At 38.9% G+C, this 9,799-nt stretch overlaps 48 non-coding genes across 48 annotated transcripts; all 48 read right to left on the bottom strand.

Annotated features, from left to right (window-relative positions):
- Nucleotides 1–207: 207 nt before the first annotated feature.
- On the bottom strand, nucleotides 208–289 carry Trnas-uga (transfer RNA serine (anticodon UGA)). The gene has a single exon. It is a non-coding gene; the product is annotated as a tRNA-Ser (tRNA).
- A 63-nt stretch (nucleotides 290–352) lies between these two features.
- Nucleotides 353–434, bottom strand: Trnas-uga (transfer RNA serine (anticodon UGA)). Its single transcript has one exon. It is a non-coding gene; the product is annotated as a tRNA-Ser (tRNA).
- A 62-nt stretch (nucleotides 435–496) lies between these two features.
- On the bottom strand, nucleotides 497–578 carry Trnas-uga (transfer RNA serine (anticodon UGA)). Its single transcript has one exon. It is a non-coding gene; the product is annotated as a tRNA-Ser (tRNA).
- A 216-nt stretch (nucleotides 579–794) lies between these two features.
- Trnas-uga (transfer RNA serine (anticodon UGA)) lies at nucleotides 795–876 on the bottom strand. The gene has a single exon. It is a non-coding gene; the product is annotated as a tRNA-Ser (tRNA).
- Nucleotides 877–939: 63 nt separating this feature from the next.
- On the bottom strand, nucleotides 940–1,021 carry Trnas-uga (transfer RNA serine (anticodon UGA)). The gene has a single exon. It is a non-coding gene; the product is annotated as a tRNA-Ser (tRNA).
- A 63-nt stretch (nucleotides 1,022–1,084) lies between these two features.
- Trnas-aga (transfer RNA serine (anticodon AGA)) lies at nucleotides 1,085–1,166 on the bottom strand. Its single transcript has one exon. It is a non-coding gene; the product is annotated as a tRNA-Ser (tRNA).
- Nucleotides 1,167–1,237: 71 nt separating this feature from the next.
- Trnas-uga (transfer RNA serine (anticodon UGA)) lies at nucleotides 1,238–1,319 on the bottom strand. The gene has a single exon. It is a non-coding gene; the product is annotated as a tRNA-Ser (tRNA).
- Nucleotides 1,320–1,382: 63 nt separating this feature from the next.
- Trnas-uga (transfer RNA serine (anticodon UGA)) lies at nucleotides 1,383–1,464 on the bottom strand. The gene has a single exon. It is a non-coding gene; the product is annotated as a tRNA-Ser (tRNA).
- Nucleotides 1,465–1,527: 63 nt separating this feature from the next.
- On the bottom strand, nucleotides 1,528–1,609 carry Trnas-aga (transfer RNA serine (anticodon AGA)). Its single transcript has one exon. It is a non-coding gene; the product is annotated as a tRNA-Ser (tRNA).
- Nucleotides 1,610–1,680: 71 nt separating this feature from the next.
- On the bottom strand, nucleotides 1,681–1,762 carry Trnas-uga (transfer RNA serine (anticodon UGA)). The gene has a single exon. It is a non-coding gene; the product is annotated as a tRNA-Ser (tRNA).
- Nucleotides 1,763–1,970: 208 nt separating this feature from the next.
- Nucleotides 1,971–2,052, bottom strand: Trnas-aga (transfer RNA serine (anticodon AGA)). The gene has a single exon. It is a non-coding gene; the product is annotated as a tRNA-Ser (tRNA).
- Nucleotides 2,053–2,108: 56 nt separating this feature from the next.
- Nucleotides 2,109–2,190, bottom strand: Trnas-uga (transfer RNA serine (anticodon UGA)). Its single transcript has one exon. It is a non-coding gene; the product is annotated as a tRNA-Ser (tRNA).
- Nucleotides 2,191–2,253: 63 nt separating this feature from the next.
- Nucleotides 2,254–2,335, bottom strand: Trnas-gga (transfer RNA serine (anticodon GGA)). Its single transcript has one exon. It is a non-coding gene; the product is annotated as a tRNA-Ser (tRNA).
- Nucleotides 2,336–2,535: 200 nt separating this feature from the next.
- On the bottom strand, nucleotides 2,536–2,617 carry Trnas-uga (transfer RNA serine (anticodon UGA)). The gene has a single exon. It is a non-coding gene; the product is annotated as a tRNA-Ser (tRNA).
- A 357-nt stretch (nucleotides 2,618–2,974) lies between these two features.
- Trnas-uga (transfer RNA serine (anticodon UGA)) lies at nucleotides 2,975–3,056 on the bottom strand. Its single transcript has one exon. It is a non-coding gene; the product is annotated as a tRNA-Ser (tRNA).
- Nucleotides 3,057–3,272: 216 nt separating this feature from the next.
- Trnas-uga (transfer RNA serine (anticodon UGA)) lies at nucleotides 3,273–3,354 on the bottom strand. Its single transcript has one exon. It is a non-coding gene; the product is annotated as a tRNA-Ser (tRNA).
- A 62-nt stretch (nucleotides 3,355–3,416) lies between these two features.
- Trnas-uga (transfer RNA serine (anticodon UGA)) lies at nucleotides 3,417–3,498 on the bottom strand. Its single transcript has one exon. It is a non-coding gene; the product is annotated as a tRNA-Ser (tRNA).
- Nucleotides 3,499–3,561: 63 nt separating this feature from the next.
- Trnas-aga (transfer RNA serine (anticodon AGA)) lies at nucleotides 3,562–3,643 on the bottom strand. Its single transcript has one exon. It is a non-coding gene; the product is annotated as a tRNA-Ser (tRNA).
- A 208-nt stretch (nucleotides 3,644–3,851) lies between these two features.
- Nucleotides 3,852–3,933, bottom strand: Trnas-uga (transfer RNA serine (anticodon UGA)). Its single transcript has one exon. It is a non-coding gene; the product is annotated as a tRNA-Ser (tRNA).
- Nucleotides 3,934–3,996: 63 nt separating this feature from the next.
- On the bottom strand, nucleotides 3,997–4,078 carry Trnas-uga (transfer RNA serine (anticodon UGA)). Its single transcript has one exon. It is a non-coding gene; the product is annotated as a tRNA-Ser (tRNA).
- A 216-nt stretch (nucleotides 4,079–4,294) lies between these two features.
- On the bottom strand, nucleotides 4,295–4,376 carry Trnas-uga (transfer RNA serine (anticodon UGA)). The gene has a single exon. It is a non-coding gene; the product is annotated as a tRNA-Ser (tRNA).
- A 63-nt stretch (nucleotides 4,377–4,439) lies between these two features.
- Trnas-uga (transfer RNA serine (anticodon UGA)) lies at nucleotides 4,440–4,521 on the bottom strand. The gene has a single exon. It is a non-coding gene; the product is annotated as a tRNA-Ser (tRNA).
- A 72-nt stretch (nucleotides 4,522–4,593) lies between these two features.
- Trnas-uga (transfer RNA serine (anticodon UGA)) lies at nucleotides 4,594–4,675 on the bottom strand. Its single transcript has one exon. It is a non-coding gene; the product is annotated as a tRNA-Ser (tRNA).
- Nucleotides 4,676–4,738: 63 nt separating this feature from the next.
- Trnas-aga (transfer RNA serine (anticodon AGA)) lies at nucleotides 4,739–4,820 on the bottom strand. Its single transcript has one exon. It is a non-coding gene; the product is annotated as a tRNA-Ser (tRNA).
- Nucleotides 4,821–4,883: 63 nt separating this feature from the next.
- On the bottom strand, nucleotides 4,884–4,965 carry Trnas-uga (transfer RNA serine (anticodon UGA)). Its single transcript has one exon. It is a non-coding gene; the product is annotated as a tRNA-Ser (tRNA).
- Nucleotides 4,966–5,173: 208 nt separating this feature from the next.
- Nucleotides 5,174–5,255, bottom strand: Trnas-uga (transfer RNA serine (anticodon UGA)). Its single transcript has one exon. It is a non-coding gene; the product is annotated as a tRNA-Ser (tRNA).
- A 71-nt stretch (nucleotides 5,256–5,326) lies between these two features.
- Nucleotides 5,327–5,408, bottom strand: Trnas-uga (transfer RNA serine (anticodon UGA)). Its single transcript has one exon. It is a non-coding gene; the product is annotated as a tRNA-Ser (tRNA).
- Nucleotides 5,409–5,471: 63 nt separating this feature from the next.
- Trnas-aga (transfer RNA serine (anticodon AGA)) lies at nucleotides 5,472–5,553 on the bottom strand. Its single transcript has one exon. It is a non-coding gene; the product is annotated as a tRNA-Ser (tRNA).
- A 352-nt stretch (nucleotides 5,554–5,905) lies between these two features.
- On the bottom strand, nucleotides 5,906–5,987 carry Trnas-uga (transfer RNA serine (anticodon UGA)). Its single transcript has one exon. It is a non-coding gene; the product is annotated as a tRNA-Ser (tRNA).
- Nucleotides 5,988–6,047: 60 nt separating this feature from the next.
- On the bottom strand, nucleotides 6,048–6,129 carry Trnas-uga (transfer RNA serine (anticodon UGA)). Its single transcript has one exon. It is a non-coding gene; the product is annotated as a tRNA-Ser (tRNA).
- A 215-nt stretch (nucleotides 6,130–6,344) lies between these two features.
- Nucleotides 6,345–6,426, bottom strand: Trnas-uga (transfer RNA serine (anticodon UGA)). The gene has a single exon. It is a non-coding gene; the product is annotated as a tRNA-Ser (tRNA).
- A 62-nt stretch (nucleotides 6,427–6,488) lies between these two features.
- Trnas-uga (transfer RNA serine (anticodon UGA)) lies at nucleotides 6,489–6,570 on the bottom strand. Its single transcript has one exon. It is a non-coding gene; the product is annotated as a tRNA-Ser (tRNA).
- Nucleotides 6,571–6,633: 63 nt separating this feature from the next.
- Nucleotides 6,634–6,715, bottom strand: Trnas-uga (transfer RNA serine (anticodon UGA)). The gene has a single exon. It is a non-coding gene; the product is annotated as a tRNA-Ser (tRNA).
- Nucleotides 6,716–6,778: 63 nt separating this feature from the next.
- On the bottom strand, nucleotides 6,779–6,860 carry Trnas-aga (transfer RNA serine (anticodon AGA)). The gene has a single exon. It is a non-coding gene; the product is annotated as a tRNA-Ser (tRNA).
- Nucleotides 6,861–6,922: 62 nt separating this feature from the next.
- Trnas-uga (transfer RNA serine (anticodon UGA)) lies at nucleotides 6,923–7,004 on the bottom strand. Its single transcript has one exon. It is a non-coding gene; the product is annotated as a tRNA-Ser (tRNA).
- Nucleotides 7,005–7,075: 71 nt separating this feature from the next.
- Trnas-uga (transfer RNA serine (anticodon UGA)) lies at nucleotides 7,076–7,157 on the bottom strand. The gene has a single exon. It is a non-coding gene; the product is annotated as a tRNA-Ser (tRNA).
- A 63-nt stretch (nucleotides 7,158–7,220) lies between these two features.
- Nucleotides 7,221–7,302, bottom strand: Trnas-uga (transfer RNA serine (anticodon UGA)). Its single transcript has one exon. It is a non-coding gene; the product is annotated as a tRNA-Ser (tRNA).
- Nucleotides 7,303–7,653: 351 nt separating this feature from the next.
- On the bottom strand, nucleotides 7,654–7,735 carry Trnas-uga (transfer RNA serine (anticodon UGA)). Its single transcript has one exon. It is a non-coding gene; the product is annotated as a tRNA-Ser (tRNA).
- A 61-nt stretch (nucleotides 7,736–7,796) lies between these two features.
- Trnas-uga (transfer RNA serine (anticodon UGA)) lies at nucleotides 7,797–7,878 on the bottom strand. Its single transcript has one exon. It is a non-coding gene; the product is annotated as a tRNA-Ser (tRNA).
- Nucleotides 7,879–7,941: 63 nt separating this feature from the next.
- Nucleotides 7,942–8,023, bottom strand: Trnas-uga (transfer RNA serine (anticodon UGA)). Its single transcript has one exon. It is a non-coding gene; the product is annotated as a tRNA-Ser (tRNA).
- A 63-nt stretch (nucleotides 8,024–8,086) lies between these two features.
- Trnas-uga (transfer RNA serine (anticodon UGA)) lies at nucleotides 8,087–8,168 on the bottom strand. Its single transcript has one exon. It is a non-coding gene; the product is annotated as a tRNA-Ser (tRNA).
- Nucleotides 8,169–8,231: 63 nt separating this feature from the next.
- Nucleotides 8,232–8,313, bottom strand: Trnas-uga (transfer RNA serine (anticodon UGA)). Its single transcript has one exon. It is a non-coding gene; the product is annotated as a tRNA-Ser (tRNA).
- Nucleotides 8,314–8,520: 207 nt separating this feature from the next.
- On the bottom strand, nucleotides 8,521–8,602 carry Trnas-uga (transfer RNA serine (anticodon UGA)). The gene has a single exon. It is a non-coding gene; the product is annotated as a tRNA-Ser (tRNA).
- A 71-nt stretch (nucleotides 8,603–8,673) lies between these two features.
- Trnas-uga (transfer RNA serine (anticodon UGA)) lies at nucleotides 8,674–8,755 on the bottom strand. Its single transcript has one exon. It is a non-coding gene; the product is annotated as a tRNA-Ser (tRNA).
- A 63-nt stretch (nucleotides 8,756–8,818) lies between these two features.
- Trnas-aga (transfer RNA serine (anticodon AGA)) lies at nucleotides 8,819–8,900 on the bottom strand. The gene has a single exon. It is a non-coding gene; the product is annotated as a tRNA-Ser (tRNA).
- Nucleotides 8,901–9,100: 200 nt separating this feature from the next.
- On the bottom strand, nucleotides 9,101–9,182 carry Trnas-uga (transfer RNA serine (anticodon UGA)). Its single transcript has one exon. It is a non-coding gene; the product is annotated as a tRNA-Ser (tRNA).
- Nucleotides 9,183–9,541: 359 nt separating this feature from the next.
- Nucleotides 9,542–9,623, bottom strand: Trnas-uga (transfer RNA serine (anticodon UGA)). Its single transcript has one exon. It is a non-coding gene; the product is annotated as a tRNA-Ser (tRNA).
- A 71-nt stretch (nucleotides 9,624–9,694) lies between these two features.
- Trnas-uga (transfer RNA serine (anticodon UGA)) lies at nucleotides 9,695–9,776 on the bottom strand. The gene has a single exon. It is a non-coding gene; the product is annotated as a tRNA-Ser (tRNA).
- Between the last annotated feature and the right edge of the window lie 23 nt (nucleotides 9,777–9,799).

Genomic DNA, 9,799 nt, shown 5'->3' with positions numbered 1-9,799 from the left:
TAGGAAACAAAAACAAATTGTATTTTTGTCACTTTAAGAATTAAAATAAATATTCGTTGTCGGCAGGATTCGAACCTACGCGGGCAGAGCACAACAGATTTCTAGTATGTCGCCTTAACCACTCGGCCACGACAACTTATGTCAAAAAGAAACGAAAACAAATTGTCAAACTGTATTTTTGTCATTTTAAGAATTAAAATAAATATTCGTTGTCGGCAGGATTCGAACCTACGCGGGCAGAGCCCAACAGATTTCAAGTCTGTCGCCTTAACCACTCGGCCACGACAACTTATGTCAATAGGAAACAAAAACAAATTGTATTTTTGTCACTTTAAGAATTAAAATAAATATTCGTTGTCGGCAGGATTCGAACCTACGCGGGCAGAGCCCAACAGATTTCAAGTCTGTCGCCTTAACCACTCGGCCACGACAACTTATGTCAATAGGAAACAAAAACAAATTGTATTTTTGCCACTTTAAGAATTAAAATAATTTTCGTTGTCGGCAGGATTCGAACCTACGCGGGCAGAGCCCAACAGATTTCAAGTCTGTCGCCTTAACCACTCGGCCACGACAACTTATGTCAATAGGAAACAAAAACAAATTGTATTTTTGTCACTTTAAGAATTAAAATAAATATTCGTTGTCGGCAGGATTCGAACCTACGCGGGCAGAGCACAACAGATTTCTAGTATGTCGCCTTAACCACTCGGCCACGACAACTTATGTCAAAAAGAAACGAAAACAAATTGTCAAACTGTATTTTTGTCATTTTAAGAATTAAAATAAATATTCGTTGTCGGCAGGATTCGAACCTACGCGGGCAGAGCCCAACAGATTTCAAGTCTGTCGCCTTAACCACTCGGCCACGACAACTTATGTCAATAGGAAACAAAAACAAATTGTATTTTTGTCACTTTAAGAATTAAAATAAATATTCGTTGTCGGCAGGATTCGAACCTACGCGGGCAGAGCCCAACAGATTTCAAGTCTGTCGCCTTAACCACTCGGCCACGACAACTTATGTCAATAGGAAACAAAAACAAATTGTATTTTTGTCACTTTAAGAATTAAAATAAATATTCGTTGTCGGCAGGATTCGAACCTACGCGGGCAGAGCCCAACAGATTTCTAGTATGTCGCCTTAACCACTCGGCCACGACAACTTATTTCAAAAAGAAACGAAAACAAATTGTCAAACTGTATTTTTGTCATTTTAAGAATTAAAATAAATATTCGTTGTTGGCAGGATTCGAACCTACGCGGGCAGAGCCCAACAGATTTCAAGTCTGTCGCCTTAACCACTCGGCCACGACAACTTTTGTCAAAAAGAAATAAAAACAAATTGTATTTTTGCCACTTTAAGAATTAAAATAAATATTCGTTGTCGGCATGATTCGAACCTACGCGGGCAGAGCCCAACAGATTTCAAGTCTGTCGCCTTAACCACTCGGCCACGACAACTTATGTCAATAGAAAACAAAAACAAATTGTATTTTTGTCACTTTAAGAATTAAAATAAATATTCGTTGTCGGCAGGATTCGAACCTACGCGGGCAGAGCCCAACAGATTTCTAGTATGTCGCCTTAACCACTCGGCCACGACAACTTATTTCAAAAAGAAACGAAAACAAATTGTCAAACTGTATTTTTGTCATTTTAAGAATTAAAATAAATATTCGTTGTTGGCAGGATTCGAACCTACGCGGGCAGAGCCCAACAGATTTCAAGTCTGTCGCCTTAACCACTCGGCCACGACAACTTTTGTCAAAAAGAAATAAAAACAAATTGTAGTTTTGCCACTTTAAGAATTAAAATAAATATTCGTTGTCGGCAGGATTCGAACCTACGCGGGCAGAGCACAACAGATTTCTAGTATGTCGCCTTAACCACTCGGCCACGACAACTTATTTCAAAATGAAACAAAAAAAAATTGTATTTTTGCCACTTTAAGAATTAAAATAAATATTCGTTGTCGGCAGGATTCGAACCTACGCGGGCAGAGCCCAACAGATTTCTAGTCTGTCGCCCTAACCACTCGGCCACGACAACTATAAAGAAACAAAAAAAAATGTATTTTTGTCACTTTAAGAATTAAAATAAATATTCGTTGTCGGCAGGATTCGAACCTACGCGGGCAGAGCCCAACAGATTTCAAGTCTGTCCCCTTAACCACTCGGCCACGACAACTTTTGTCAAAAAGAAACAAAAACAAATTGTATTTTTGTCACTTTAAGAATTAAAATAAATATTCGTTGTCGGCAGGATTCGAACCTACGCGGGCAGAGCCCAACAGATTTCCAGTCTGTCGCCTTAACCACTCGGCCACGACAACTTATGTCAATAAGAAACAAAAACAAATTGTATTTTTGTCACTTTAAGAATTAAAATAAATATTCGTTGTCGGCAGGATTCGAACCAACGCGGGCAGAGCCCAACAGATTTCTAGTATGTCGCCTTAACCACTCGGCCACGACAACAATAAAGAAACAAAAAAAATGTATTTTTGCCACTTTAAGAATTAAAATAAATATTCGTTGTCGGCAGGATTCGAACCTACGCGGGCAGAGCCCAACAGATTTCAAGTCTGTCGCCTTAACCACTCGGCCACGACAACTTATTTCAAAAAGAAACGAAAACAAATTGTCAAACTGTATTTTTGTCATTTTAAGAATTAAAATAAATATTCGTTGTAGGCAGGATTCGAACCTACGCGGGCAGAGACCAACAGATTTCAAGTCTGTCGCCTTAACCATTCGGCCACGACAACTTATTTCAAAATGAAACCAAAAAAATTGTATTTTTGCCACTTCAAGAATTAAAATAAATATTCGTTGTCGGCAGGATTCGAACCTACGCGGGCAGAGCCCAAAAGATTTCAAGTCTGTCGTCTTAACCACTCGGCCACGACAACTTATGTGAAAATGAAACAAAAACAATTTGTATTTTTTCACTTTAAAAATAAAAATCAAATCGTTGTCGGCAGGATTCGAACCTACGCGGGCAGAGCCCAACAGATTTCAAGTCTGTCGCCTAAACCACTCGGCCACGACAACTTTTGTCAAAAAGAAACAAAAACAAATTGTATTTTTGTCACTTTAAGAATTAAAATAAATATTCGTTGTCGGCAGGATTCGAACCTACGCAGGGAGAGCGCAACATATTTCAAGTCTGTCGCCTTAACCACTCGGCCACGACAACTTATGTCAAAAAGAAACGAAAACAAATTGTCAAACTGTATTTTTGTCATTTTAAGAATTAAAATAAATATTCGTTGTCGGCAGGATTCGAACCTACGCGGGCAGAGCCCAAAAGATTTCAAGTCTGTCGCCTTAACCACTCGGCCACGACAACTTATGTCAATAAGAAAAACAAACAATTGTATTTTTGTCACTCTAAGAATTAAAATAAATATTCGTTGTCGGCATGATTCGAACCTACGCGGGCAGAGCCCAACAGATTTCAAGTCTGTCGCCTTAACCACTCGGCCACGACAACTTATCTCAAAAAGAAACAAAAACAAATTGTATTTTTATCACTTTAAGAATTAAAATAAATATTCGTTGTCGGCAGGATTCGAACCTACGCGGGCAGAGCCCAACAGATTTCTAGTTTGTCGCCTTAACCACTCGGCCACGACAACTTATATCAATAAGAAACAAAAACAAATTGTATTTTTGTCACTTTAAGAATTAAAATAAATTTTCGTTGTCGGCAGGATTCAAACCTACGCGGGCAGAGGCCTACAGATTTCAAGTCTGTCGCCTTAACCACTCAGCCACGACAACTTATGTCAATAGGAAACAAAAACAAATTGTATTTTTGTCACTTTAAGAATTAAAATAAATTTTCGTTGTCGGCAGGATTCGAACCTACGCGGGCAGAGGCCTACAGATTTCAAGTCTGTCGCCTTAACCACTCGGCCACGACAACTTATGTTAATAGGAAACAAAACCAAATTGTATTTTTGTCACTTTAAGAATTAAAATAAATATTCGTTGTCGGCAGGATTCGAACCTACGCGGGCAGAGGCCTACAGATTTCAAGTCTGTCGCCTTAACCACTCGGCCACGACAACTTATGTCAAAAAGAAATGAAAACAAATTGTATTTTTTTCACTTTAAGAATTAAAATAAATATTCGTTGTAGGCAGGATTCGAACCTAGGCGGGCAGAGCCCAACAGATTTCAAGTCTGTCGCCTTAACCACTCGGCCACGACAACTTATTTCAAAAAGAGACGAAAACAAATTGTCATACTGTATTTTTGTCATTTTAAGAATTAAAATAAATATTCGTTGTCGGCAGGATTCGAACCTACGCGGGCAGAGCCCAAGAGATTTCAAGTCTGTCGCCTTAACCACTCGGCCACGACAACTTATTTCAAAAAGAAATGAAAACAAATTGTATTTTTGTCACTTTAAGAATTAAAAAAAATATTCGTTGTCGGCAGGATTCGAACCTACGCGGGCAGAGCCCAACAGATTTCAAGTCTGTCGCTTTAACCACTCGGCCACGACAACTTATTTTGAAAAAGAAACGAAAACAAATTGTCAAACTGTATTTTTGTCATTTTAAGAATTAAAATAAATATTCGTTGTCGGCAGGATTCGAACCTACGCGTGCAGAGCCCAACAGATTTCAAGTCTGTCGCCTTAACCACTCGGCCACGACAACTTTTGTCAAAAAGAAACAAAAACAAATTGTATTTTTGCCACTTTAAGAATTAAAATAAATATTTGTTGTCGGCAGGATTCGAACCTACGCGGGCAGAGCCCAACAGATTTCTAGTCTGTCGCCTTAACCACTCGGCCACGACAACTTTTGTCAAAAAGAAACAAAAACAAATTGTTTTTTTGCCACTTTAAGAATTAAAATAAATATTCGTTGTCGGCAGGATTCGAACCTACGCGGGCAGAGCCCAACAGATTTCAAGTCTGTCGCCTTAACCACTCGGCCACGACAACTTTTGTCAAAAAGAAACAAAAACAAATTGTATTTTTGCCACTTTAAGAATTAAAATAAATATTCGTTGTCGGCAGAATTCGAACCTACGCGGGCAGAGCCCAACAGATTTCTAGTCTGTCGCCTTAACCACTCGGCCACGACAAATTATTTCAAAAAGAAATGAAAACAAATTGTATTTTTGCCACTTTAAGAATTAAAATAAATATTCGTTGTCGGCAGGATTCGAACCTACGCGGGCAGAGCCCAACAGATTTCAAGTCTGTCGCTTTAACCACTCGGCCACGACAACTTATTTCAAAAAGAAACGAAAACAAATTGTCAAACCGTATTTTTGTCATTTTAAGAATTAAAATAAATATTCGTTGTCGGCAGGATTCGAACCTACGCGTGCAGAGCCCAACAGATTTCAAGTCTGTCGCCTTAACCACTCGGCCACGACAACTTTTGTCAAAAAGAAACAAAAACAAATTGTATTTTTGCCACTTTAAGAATTAAAATAAATATTCGTTGTCGGCAGAATTCGAACCTACGCGGGCAGAGCCCAACAGATTTCTAGTCTGTCGCCTTAACCACTCGGCCACGACAACTTATTTCAAAATGAAACAAAAACAAATTGTATTTTTGCCACTTTAAGAAATAAAATAAATATTCGTTGTAGGCAGGATTCCAACCTACGCGGGCAGAGCCCAACAGATTTCAAGTCTGTCGCCTTAACCACTCGGCCACGACAACTTATTTCAAAATGAAACAAAAACAAATTGTATTTTTGCCACTTTAAGAATTAAAATAAATATTCGTTGTAGGCAGGATTCCAACCTACGCGGGCAGAGCCCAACAGATTTCAAGTCTGTCGCCTTAACCACTCGGCCACGACAACTTATTTCTAAATGAAACCAAAAAAATTGTATTTTTGCCACTTTAAGAATTAAAATAAATATTCGTTGTCGGCAGGATTCGAACCTACGCGGGCAGAGCCCAACAGATTTCAAGTCTGTCGCCTTAACCACTCGGCCACGACAACTTATGTGAAAATGAAACAAAAACAATTTGTATTTTTGTCACTTAAAAATAAAAATCAAATCGTTGTCGGCAGGATTCGAACCTACGCGGGCAGAGCCCAACAGATTTCAAGTCTGTCGCCTTAACCACTCGGCCACGACAACTTTTGTCAAAAAGAAACAAAAACAAATTGTATTTTTGTCACTTTAAGAATTAAAATAAATATTCGTTGTCGGCAGGATTCGAACCTACGCAGGCAGAGCGCAACATATTTCAAGTCTGTCGCCTTAACCACTCGGCCACGACAACTTATGTCAAAAGAAACGAAAACAAATTGTCAAACTGTATTTTTGTCATTTTAAGAATTAAAATAAATATTCGTTGTCGGCAGGATTCGAACCTACGCGGGCAGAGCCCAAAAGATTTCAAGTCTGTCGCCTTAACCACTCGGCCACGACAACTTATGTCAATAAGAAAAAAAAACAATTGTATTTTTGTCACTCTAAGAATTAAAATAAATATTCGTTGTCGGCATGATTCGAACCTACGCGGGCAGAGCCCAACAGATTTCAAGTCTGTCGCCTTAACCACTCGGCCACGACAACTTATCTCAAAAAGAAACAAAAACAAATTGTATTTTTGTCACTTTAAGAATTAAAATAAATTTTCGTTGTCGGCAGGATTCGAACCTACGCGGGCAGAGGCCTACAGATTTCAAGTCTGTCGCCTTAACCACTCGGCCACGACAACTTATGTCAATAGGAAACAAAAACAAATTGTATTTTTGTCACTTTAAGAATTAAAATAAATATTCGTTGTCGGCAGGATTCGAACCTACGCGGGCAGAGCCCAACAGATTTCTAGTATGTCGCCTTAACCACTCGGCCACGACAACTTATTTCAAAATGAAACAAAAAAAATTGTATTTTTGCCACTTTAAGAATTAAAATAAATATTCGTTGTCGGCAGGATTCGAACCTACGCGGGCAGAGCCCAACAGATTTCAAGTCTGTCGCCTTAACCACTCGGCCACGACAACTTATTTCAAAAAGAAACGAAAACAAATTGTCAAACTGTATTTTTGTCATTTTAAGAATTAAAATAAATATTCGTTGTCGGCAGGATTCGAACCTACGCGGGCAGAGCCCAACAGATTTCAAGTCTGTCGCCTTAACCACTCGGCCACGACAACTTTTGTCAATAAGAAAAAAAAACAAATTGTATTTTTGTCACTTTAAGAATTAAAATAAATATTCGTTGTCGGCAGGATTCGAACCTGCGCGGGCAGAGCCCAACAGATTTCAAGTCTGTCGCCTTAACCACTCGGCCACGAAAACTTTTGTCAAACAGAAACAAAAACAAATTGTATTTTTGTCACTTTAAGAATTAAAATAAATATTCGATGTCGGCAGGATTCGAACCTGCGCGGGCAGAGCCCAACAGATTTCAAGTCTGTCGCCTTAACCACTCGGCCACGAAAACTTTTGTCAAACAGAAACAAAAACAAATTGTATTTTTGCCACTTTAAGAATTAAAATAAATATTCGTTGTCGACAGGATTCGAACCTACGCGGGCAGAGCCCAACAGATTTCTAGTATGTCGCCTTAACCACTCGGCCACGACAACTTATTTCAAAATAAACCAAAAAAATTGTATTTTTGCCACTTTAAGAATTAAAATAAATATTCGTTGTCGGCAGGATTCGAACCTACGCGGGCAGAGCCCAACAGATTTCAAGTCTGTCGCCTTAACCACTCGGGCACGACAACTTATGTGAAAATGAAACAAAAACAATTTGTATTTTTGTCACTTTAAAAATAAAAATCAAATCGTTGTCGGCAGGATTCGAACCTACGCGGGCAGAGCCCAACAGATTTCAAGTCTGTCGCCTTAACCACTCGGCCACGACAACTTTTGTCAAAAAGAAACAAAATCAAATTGTATTTTTGTCACTTTAAGAATTAAAATAAATTTTCGTTGTCGGCAGGATTCGAACCTACGCGGGCAGAGCCCAAAAGATTTCAAGTCTGTCGCCTTAACCACTCGGCCACGACAACTTATGTCAATAAGAAAAAAAAAACAATTGTATTTTTGTCACTCTAAGAATTAAAATAAATATTCGTTGTCGGCATGATTCGAACCTACGCGGGCAGAGCCCAACAGATTTCAAGTCTGTCGCCTTAACCACTCGGCCACGACAACTTATCTCAAAAAGAAACAAAAACAAATTGTATTTTTGTCACTTTAAGAATTAAAATAAATTTTCGTTGTCGGCAGGATTCGAACCTACGCGGGCAGAGGCCTACAGATTTCAAGTCTGTCGCCTTAACCACTCGGCCACGACAACTTATGTCAATAGGAAACAAAAACAAATTGTATTTTTGTCACTTTAAGAATTAAAATAAATATTCGTTGTCGGCAGGATTCTAACCTACGCGGGCAGAGCCCAACAGATTTCTAGTATGTCGCCTTAACAACTCGGCCACGACAACTTATTTCAAAATGAAACAAAAAAAATTGTATTTTTGCCACTTTAAGAATTAAAATAAATATTCGTTGTCGGCAGGATTCGAACCTACGCGGGCAGAGCCCAACAGATTTCAAGTCTGTCGCCTTAACCACTCGGCCACGACAACTTATTTCAAAAAGAAACGAAAACAAATTGTCAAACTGTATTTTTGTCATTTTAAGAATTAAAATAAATATTCGTTGTCGGCAGGATTCGAACCTACGCGGGCAGAGCCCAACAGATTTCAAGTCTGTCGCCTTAACCACTCGGCCACGACAACTTTTGTCAAAAAGAAACAAAAACAAATTGTATTTTTTCCACATTAAGAATTAAAATAAATATTCGTTGTCGGCAGGATTCGAACCTACGCGGGCAGAGCCCAACAGATTTCTAGTATGTCGCCTTAACCACTCGGCCACGACAACTTATTTCAAAATGAAACAAAAAAAATTGTATTTTTGCCACTTTAAGAATTAAAATAAATATTCGTTGTCCGCAGGATTCGAACCTACGCGGGCAGAGCCCAACAGATTTCTAGTCTGTCGCCCTAACCACTCGGCCACGACAACTATAAAGAAACAAAAAAAAATGTATTTTTCCCACTTTAAGAATTAAAATAAATATTCGTTGTCGGCAGGATTCGAACCTACGCGGGCAGAGCCCAACAGATTTCAAGTCTGTCGCCTTAACCACTCGGCCACGACAACTTATGTGAAAATGGAACAAAATCAATTTGTATTTTTGTCACTTTAAAAATAAAAATCAAATCGTTGTCGGCAGGATTCGAACCTACGCGGGCAGAGCCCAAAAGATTTCAAGTCTGTCGCCTTAACCACTCGGCCACGACAAATTTTGTCAAAAAGAAACAAAAACAAATTGTATTTTTGTCACTCTAAGAATTAAAATAAATATTAGTTGTCGGCAGGATTCGAACCTACGTGGGCAGACCGCAACAGATTTCAAGTCTGTCGCCTTAACCACTCGGCCACGACAACTTATGTCAAAAAGAAACAAAAACAAATTGTCAAACTGTATTTTTGTCATTTTAAGAATTAAAATAAATATTCGTTGTCGGCAGGATTCGAACCTACGCGGGCAGAGCCCAACAGATTTCAAGTCTGTCGCCTTAACCACTCGGCCACGACAACTTATGTCAAAAAGAAACAAAAACAAATTGTCAAACCGTATTTTTGTCATTTTAAGAATTAAAATAAATATTCGTTGTCGGCAGGATTCGAACCTACGCGGGCAGAGCCCAACAGATTTCAAGTCTGTCGCCTTAACCACTCGGCCACGACAACTTATGTCAATAAGAAAAAAAAAC

Source organism: Ascidiella aspersa, chromosome 2, assembly GCF_963924565.1.
Source record: "Ascidiella aspersa chromosome 2, kaAscAspe10.2, whole genome shotgun sequence".
NCBI classification, from domain to species: domain Eukaryota; kingdom Metazoa; phylum Chordata; class Ascidiacea; order Phlebobranchia; family Ascidiidae; genus Ascidiella; species Ascidiella aspersa.
Note: the sequence above shows the minus strand (reverse complement) of the source record. Positions and strands in the feature narration are given on the sequence as shown.